The 7,535-nt window shown below is 39.9% G+C and overlaps 1 protein-coding gene across 1 annotated transcript in view; it reads left to right on the top strand.

Moving 5' to 3' along the window:
• Positions 1-2,907: 2,907 nt before the first annotated feature.
• The window catches only part of GATA1 (GATA binding protein 1), an 80,875-nt gene continuing 76,247 nt past the window's right edge, over positions 2,908-7,535 (top strand). Inside the window, exon 1 of the mRNA XM_077476325.1 lies at positions 2,908-3,101. The gene's annotated coding sequence lies outside the window, so the exon portion shown is untranslated. The remainder of the gene's footprint in view (positions 3,102-7,535) is intronic.

The raw sequence follows: 7,535 nt of genomic DNA, 5'->3' as shown, positions 1-7,535 counted from the left end.
CCAGTTTTTTGTTCTTTGAACTTCCTGGACCCTAGAACTACACAGAGTGTCTATTAAGATGTTTGCTGTCTACAACTTCTCTGACAACATTTAAAGGTGAGGTTCCATCTAAAGCTGAGGGTGAATGATGACCTCTGGGTAGGGTTGCCACCTCATCCCTTTAAACCTGACATTAAAGAGGAAGTAAACCCTGATGAGTTTACTTCCTCTTTCATTCCCTGCAAAGGTAAAGCATAATGGACTACTATGCATCGCATAGTAGCCCATTATGTGTCACTTACCTGACACAGGAGCCAGCGAAGTCACCGCTGTCCCCTGTAGTCCGCCGCATCCATCTTCTCGGTGGGTCTCGCATCTCCGCCGCTGTCATTCGGTGAAGCCACGATGACGCATGCGCAGGGGAGCCGAGACGCGCGGCATTGCGCGGCATCTTCGTTATCGAGGATGCCACGCTCAGTGCGCCTGCGCGCCGCTGTCTATGGCGCATGCGCCGTAGACAGCGGTGGCTGTCTTCGGGCAAATATCTCCTAAACCGTATAAGTTTGGGAGATATTTCTTGGACCTACAGGTAAGCCTTAATCTAGGCTTACCTGTAGGTCAAAGTGGTTTGTAAGGGTTTACAACCACTTTAATGTTCTGTGGCTGATTAAGGTGGCAATTCAACTCATTTGGTGCTTTATCTGCTTTAAACTAGCCTCAGAACCTGTGTAATTCATATGTGTTCAGGTTTAAAGGGACGAGAGGGCAACTCTACCTCTTCGTAAATTCAAATTACTAACAACAACATCTTATGAAGCCATCCAGAACTTGGCCCCCAGCTACATCACCAACCTAGTCTCAAAATACCAACCAAAACGTTCTCTTCATACCTTCCAAGACCTCTTGCTCTCTAGCACCCTTGTCATTTCCTTCCATGCTCATCTCCAGGACTTCTCCCAAGCTCTCCCACCCTATGGAACCCCCTACCCCAATCTGCCCAACTATCTTCTACTCTGTCAAGTTTTAGACAATCCCTGAAAACCCATCTCTTCAGAGAAGCCTATCCTGCCTCCACCTAATAACTGTACTTTTATTTTCTTCATCAGCTCATCCTCCGCAGTTATTAACTTTTGTATCTGTTGACTTTCCCTCTTAGATTGTAAGCTCTAGTGAGCAGGGCCCTCTAATTCCTCTAGTCTTGAATTGTATTGTAACTGTACTGTTTGCTGGCATGCTATAAAGTGCCAAGCAAACTGTTGGCACTATATAAATCCTGTATAATTATAATAATAAATGTAATAATCCCTTTGTGCTGCATCTTTTATGCCCCGATGCCCAACCTGCTACCCTTTGGTGTATGATATGTGGCCCTCGGACCTCAGCAGTCGGTAGTGGGAGCGTTGATTAGGAAAATAGAATTGATCTCTACTAGCCTAATGTAACTTGTTCCCAGTTTCATATTGTCTTCTGCTGCATATCCCCAGCCAAAAACATAACATGTCCACACTCTCTGACCCTCATTTCCTCTATTAGGTCTGCAGTTTCTGACAGTCCTCTCAAGCATTGCATATACTGAACATTATATGCGGTGATGTCAGGGGCCACATTTGAGGTCCCCTTTAGCTCATACGTTGACAGCCACTGCTTTATATTGTAAAATAAATATACAGTGCCTTGAAAAAGTATTCACACCCCTTAAAATGTTCCACATTTTGTCATGTCACAACCAAATACGTAAATGTATTTTATTGTGATTTTATATGATAGACCAACACAAAGTGGCACATAATTGGGTTGAAAAAGGGTTGAGGTCAGGACTCTGTGCAGGCCAGTCAAGTTCCTCCACCTTAAACTTGCTCATCCATGGCTTTATGGGCCTTGCTTTGTACACTGGTGTGCAGTCATGTTGGAACAAGAAGAGGCCATTCCAGACTGTTTCCACTAAGTTGGGAGCATGACATTTTCCAAAATGTCTTGGTATGTTGATGCCTTAAAGGTTCCCTTCACAGGAACTAAGGGGCTAAGCCCAACCCCTGAAAAGCAACCCCAAACCATAATCCCCCCTCCACCAAATGATTTGTACCAGTGCACAAAGCAAGGTCCATAAAGACATGTGGATGAGCGAGTTTGGGGTGGAGGAACTTGACTGGTCTGACCTCAGCCCGATAGAACCCCTTTGGGGTAAATTAGAGTGGAGACTTCGAGCCAGACCTTCTTGTCCACATCAGTGCCTGACCTCACAGATACACTTCTGGATGAATGGCCAAACATTATCATAGACACACTCCTAAAACTTGTGGACAGCTTTCGTAGAAGAGCTGCAAAGGGTGGGCCAACTCAATATTGAACCGTTACGGACTAAGACTGGGATACCATTAAAGTTTATGTATGTGTAAAGGCAGGCACCCCCAAACTTTGGATAATATAGTGTATGTACCAGGGAGAATAAGACCCCCACCAAAGGATGCAGCGGGTAGGCGGAGTTGGGAACACACACACGAACACAGCCCACATAAGAAGACAATGGGTGATTCAGCCTGCCGACTTTTGCCAAAAACTGGACCATGACCCTTATTACCCTTCACCAAACACACAATTTTCTGTACAACTGCAGTGACCCTAATCTAACTAGTTCTATAAAAAGTTTTTTATCCGGTGCCAAAGTTTAGCTGAAGAAATCTTCTTACAAAAAATGACTTCTATAATTATCCTCCTTATTATCGTTTAAAAATAGTTTTGGGGATCAAACACGCTGCAAAGACCTTTTTGCTTATTTTTTTTTTTTATTTGTAATGAGAAACAAACTCTTGTGAGATGATAAGAAGGGGGTTATGAATTACTGGCCACACCACCCCACCTTTTTTTTTTTTTTTTGACAAGGGCGGGGCAACGGGAGGGACACTAATGTATCAGAAAACACAAGTGGCATTAAAGGCTGAAGATACAAGGCAGAGAAGAAGTGCATTGAGAGTCCAATTAGCAAGAAGAGTTAAATCCACATATAACATGAAAGGCGGCGAAAGCTGTTTTTGAGACAGCAATACATCTAATAATAGAAGAAACCAACGTATTAAAGGGTTAAATCCCCAAGGATAAAACAGTCAACTGGTCTCCAGATAAAGGTGAGTTTCTAAAAAAAATTTAAAATAACACACACACACACACATATATGTGTATATATATATATATATATATATATATATATATATATATATATATATATATATATATATATATATATATATATTTATTTTTATACCTATATATATTTTTTTCATTTATATATATATATATATATATATATATTTGGAATTGTATAGTATATAGTGTGTATATATAGAATATCTTGTTTGAATCTGAGAATATATCAGTTTTAACAACATTCAAGAGCACTGTTAATATCAGCGTTGCCTTTCAAATATTGACGAATTACAGTGTCCACTGTAACCTGACAGCCTGCTGTGACTTGTAGTTCAGCAGCAGTTAGAAACTCGCCTGTGAATGGAATTTAATATTATTGGAGGTTGCTCATTGTTTTTTATTTTTTCTGAAATAAAAGCTGTGTTATGCAATCACATGCCGTGACACTGACAATGATGATAATTTTTACTTTATTTTTTTATATTACCACTGCTTTATGCTTTCACTTTTCAGCTTATTTACAGAATTATTTGCACTAAATGTAAAATATTTCTATGATTTGCATTAATATTTTTTTATGTTGTAGCAAGCACTAGTGATTCAGAGTACAATAAATAATAACATGTCACTAATGTTTAAGTTACAAATCTATGGATACGTCCTTTTTAAAAAAAATCTTATTTTACTGTTTTGTTTTTTTAACTGCATGCTCCTATTATTGTTATTATTATGATTATTATTATTGTTATTTTTGTTATTTGAATTTCCTTGAAGCTAGTTGAAACTTTTCTTAGAGGTAAAGATGTATGGATAATATTTTTTTATTTGGACAATTATTATTTATTAGCAGAAAAGCATAAACTTTCAAGTGTTTTTTTACAAGCTTGATAAATATTGGTGAATTTTGTATCTATATTATAAAACGGGTTACTGATTCAGTTGTAGTTGCCTATTTATGAGATTTATTAGGAAAAAATGCACTCACAATCTATGAAAAGATGCATATTAAACCAGTCAATTTGTAACTGGAATTTGGGGACAGGATTTTTTTTTTTTCCAGTGGAAAGACTATTGTTTTTTTGGAGGCAGTATGAATGTCTGGAGTTGGGCACACATGCACATACATATGCCTGTACAACAGCATGCATATGTATGTAAAAAAATAAAAAATAATAATAATTTAAAAATTGGATTACTTTGTGAGTGCCTGGATACAAGAGGACTATAAACAGATTTCCCCCCAAAGCTGAGAAACATTAAGACATTGTCCCCCCATTATTGATCTTGTAACCAGGTCACTGGGACATAGTCTTGTCTCTAATTTGGTCATCATTGTAATGCAATGCTAATATTCTCATTTTTTTGGCTCCCACTCACGCATAGATTTTGCAATCCTTCTGATAAAGAGTGATTCCAAAACTTAGAGCTTTTCATTGTAGGTACATGAATGTGACTCAATGCTGGTTCGGCGGTTGCAAACTTTGCTAGAATTGAAAGCATTGCATGTATGCATAGGTTTGTGTATAGCTACCGTAAAATCTGCAGCCTGCATTAGAATCCTATCTGAAAAATAATATATGAGACAAAATCTAGGCTTGTAGGTGACAGCAATGGAATATTGAACTCATCAAAAATAGCCAAAAAAATTGCCTTTTTCTAGCATGTGTAATTTATGAGAATATTACAGCTTTCTGATAAAGAATTGTCTATAGTAAAATATTTTTTTTAAACTGCCCATTTAAAAAAAAAAAAAAAACTTATAATTGACATTGTTTTCTCAATCTTAACAGTGCCATAGAAACATAAAATAATGATGGTAGAAAAAAGACCAAGTAGCTTGTGAGGTCTTTTTATTTATTTATTTTTATTTTTTTATTTTTTATAAATAACATTTGACTGCAGCATTGCAGAAAATACAACCTTCTCCAATTTCGTGATGTGCTGTAGTGCATTTTTTTGAAGGAGCTGTTTAATACAATGCAACTCTGGCATGCATTACAGCAAACTGTGCCGTGGTGTAAATCAGCCTCTCATAGAAGTCTGTTCCGTGCATCCACTACTCTTTTAGTAAAATAATACTTGGTCCTGGAAGAGTGATTTACTAAAGGAGTAGAAAATATTATATTAGACAAATTCATTTGAGGGAGGAAAGTTCACTTTCAAAACTCGATCAATAAATAAAAACAAAATAATTGCAAATGATTAAATAATTGACATTTTTCTGCACACAGGAGTGTTTTTGCAGCTACTTTTTGGGGCGTCTAGCATTTTTTTTTTTTTTTGACTGGCTTAACTCTCCTCTATGTTAGCCTATGGGGTTGATTTATTAAAGGCAACTAGACTGTGCACAAAATGCAGTTGCACTCTGCAAGAGCAGTTGCTCCACAGCTTAGTAAATGAGGTAAAGATTCTCTTTGCAAAGAATACCCAATCACGTGCAAGGAAATTAGAAAAAGAGGCATTTTTGCTTGCACAGGATTGGAGGGTGGAAGTCAGCAGAGCTTCCCTTCATTTACCAAGCTCTGGAGAAACTGCTCTTGCAAAGTGCACCGTTTATTTGCCTTTAGTAAATCAACCCATATGTGTCCATAAACACATAAACTTTCAGAGGAATTTTGAAGATTAAGCATTTAGGGGTAGTAATAAAAAAAAAAAAAACACTGCCAGGGCTTCCAGGAGCAGAGACTGTTTGGTTGTAAAAAAAGCAAAACGCCAAAAAACCGCTGCTAAGCACCGTAACAAACCTTTAGCTGTGTTTGACGCTTTTAGGCGTTCTTACATTTTAGTTTTTACTGGAAAAACGCTAACGCTCAAAAACACGCATAAACGCTATTAAAAAAGGCTGCTTTTTTCATGACAGCAGCGCTGGGGCTTTTTAAATGTCCTGTGTGCATTAAGTGTTTAAATGTTTTTGCAGCGTTTATTTTTTATCTTTTTTTTTTGGAAAGCTATTTACTAGGGATTTTCTTTTTTTCAAGCGCTCCACTTGAAATCTAATGGGGCCAAAAGGCTTAAAGGGTTACTAAACCCTATTTTTTTATTTTTTTTTAATAACAAGCATGTCATACTTACCTCCACTGTGCAGTTCGTCATGCACAGAGTGGCCGCGATCCTCCTCTTTTGGGGTCCCTCAACTGTGCTCCTGGCTCCTCCCTGCATCGGCAACCCACCTGGGAGAAGCGCTCTCCTTGGGGGTAACCATGCGGGCATGCTCCTGGTTCTAGCTTTTGCGTCCATGGAACAGAACCCCAGACTTGGCTCCGCCACGCGTCATTGGATTTGATTGACAGCAGCCGGAGCCAGTTGCTGCACTGCTATCAATCAAGAGCCGAGACACTGGTCTGAGAGATTGAGCGCTTCTCTGGTGTGGGAACGAACGGGCTCAGGTGAGTAAAACGGGGGGCTGCTCAGTGACACTGTGGGTTCCCACACCCAAATGGTACTAAGAGCACTCCTAGGGCGACCACTCCCAGAGGGCACAGGCACCACAGACCTTCTGCCTTCCCAGCCCATGACCAGACAAGGTAGAACGTTCAGGAGGTAATGGGCTTTTCCAGCTTTCCCCGGGGGAATTACTTCCGTGCCCCAACTGCCTATGGGCCTCTCTGTTTCTGTTCCAGCCAGTACTAACCTTCCAAGCCCCCATCACTCCAGCAGGTTTACAGGTCAGGACAATAGCACAGCGCCCCCACTTGATCACTGCACTATACTACACTTGATCTTAGCCAAAAGGCAGAGAAGAGGGGATCCACCCACATGCCTGATTGGCAGCTGGCTCAGCCTCCCAGCATTTGGCTGAGAGCCAGCTGATCTTGCCCTCACCAAAGCCTGATACTCCAGTGAGTGCTGGAGTAGCACAACAGAGAGCAGGGACTGACAGTCACCTTTGTCGGAATATAGCTGACAAAGCACGTGAGATCATGTGATTGCTCAGTTCTTGGTCTTAGAGCCAGCAAGGGACAGCTGCAGTATCAAACAGATGCTGAAGCATGGAGGTGAGTGTGTAGGTTTGTTTCTTAAACCCCAAACTTCTCCTTTATAAAAAAATGAATAACCCTATTTACTTTCCTTAATCTGTGGTCGTGTGATGCTCCAGTTCCTGAGTCTTCTAGCTTCTGGACGTCTAACCAGATTAGGACTGGGAGGGTCCTTTTTTTGGGTGCCCATGTTTTTGCAGAGGTAATTACATGTTTTCATTGGTTGTCCAGCAAGGGTGCCCTCTCAGGCTCCAGACAACTGCAGTGGCATGATGCCCAGATGCAGCATCAAGAACAGTCAGTGGTCATCAAAGCTGTATCTGTAGTACCCACTCTCAAAATAAAGCATCAGTGAGGGACATTTGATGGTGCACCTTGGTGAGTGAAAAACAGGGTTAGATAGCATTTCAGTTAAAATATATATATATATATTTAAAT

Source organism: Lithobates pipiens, unplaced genomic scaffold (assembly GCF_037356315.1).
Source record: "Lithobates pipiens isolate NorthernLeopardFrog02 unplaced genomic scaffold, aLitPip1_a1.2 Scaffold_1, whole genome shotgun sequence".
Taxonomy (NCBI): domain Eukaryota; kingdom Metazoa; phylum Chordata; class Amphibia; order Anura; family Ranidae; genus Lithobates; species Lithobates pipiens.
The sequence above is the reverse complement of the archived record's forward strand: the minus strand, read 5'-3'. Positions and strand labels throughout refer to the sequence as shown.